Below are 913 nucleotides of genomic sequence, written 5' to 3' on the forward strand. Positions count from 1 at the left end.
ACTATTTGGATTACAGCTAAGGCCAGTAGCCCGCGTTGCAAAAAATTCGGATGACATCTCGTTAGCAAGGCAAGGTCAATGAGCCCTGATAGGGACGTGACTTTAAGTAATAGCGCGGGATTCTTGCCGCTGGTTATAATTAACAGCTGATTCAACCCTAGTCCCCAAGTTGAGCTCCCCTTAGTTAGTTATTACTAAAGTGGGACGACCGCTGGCACAATAAAATCATACTGCGGAAGGGGGTCACAGAGTCTACGTGGGAATTCGACCGACTTTCGTCCCAGTCTTCTCGGGTAAGGATTATCATTGAAGAGTAAATCACGTGACTTAGCGTGACTTGATTCTGATGCAAGAGACCGAAAACTATATGAAATATGTATCTTCTTTATTTTCTATTTTTCTCTTTATATACTTTTTGTAACTTCTGAGCCATGTCGGAGAACTTTTGAAATTCTGGTCATTTTCTACCCTACCCTCCCAGTTCGAATCACGGGGACTTCTTGTCAAATACAAACTTATTTCAAGCCCCACGACTAAATAAGGAAATTTACAAATGAATTAAACATTGTAGCTGTTCCAGACTTGTTACGACCTGTGAAGTAATCTCAAGGTCAAAGTGCGAGTCCCTTACTGGGTAATCCACCGTATCCACCGTAGGAAAATAATCAGAAAAGTCGCCGCCAGACCGTTCAGCTTCGTAAACAAATGGAAATTTTTTGATCATCAAAGAAACTTTCATATGAAAATGTAAAATGAAAATAGATCTCCTGCTCACCTTTCTGTTCCAGTTTCTTTTCTTAGACCAAAATAAGTGGGCGTTCCCCTTCAAAAACATGACATATGTTTCTTAACCAGTAAGGGGTTCCCCTTATCAAGGGATATATACATATTTCCCCTGCCCTTATTTAGTATG

This window comes from Pocillopora damicornis, chromosome 9, assembly GCF_964200805.1.
Source record: "Pocillopora damicornis chromosome 9, jaPocDami1.2, whole genome shotgun sequence".
Taxonomy (NCBI): Eukaryota; Metazoa; Cnidaria; class Anthozoa; order Scleractinia; family Pocilloporidae; genus Pocillopora; species Pocillopora damicornis.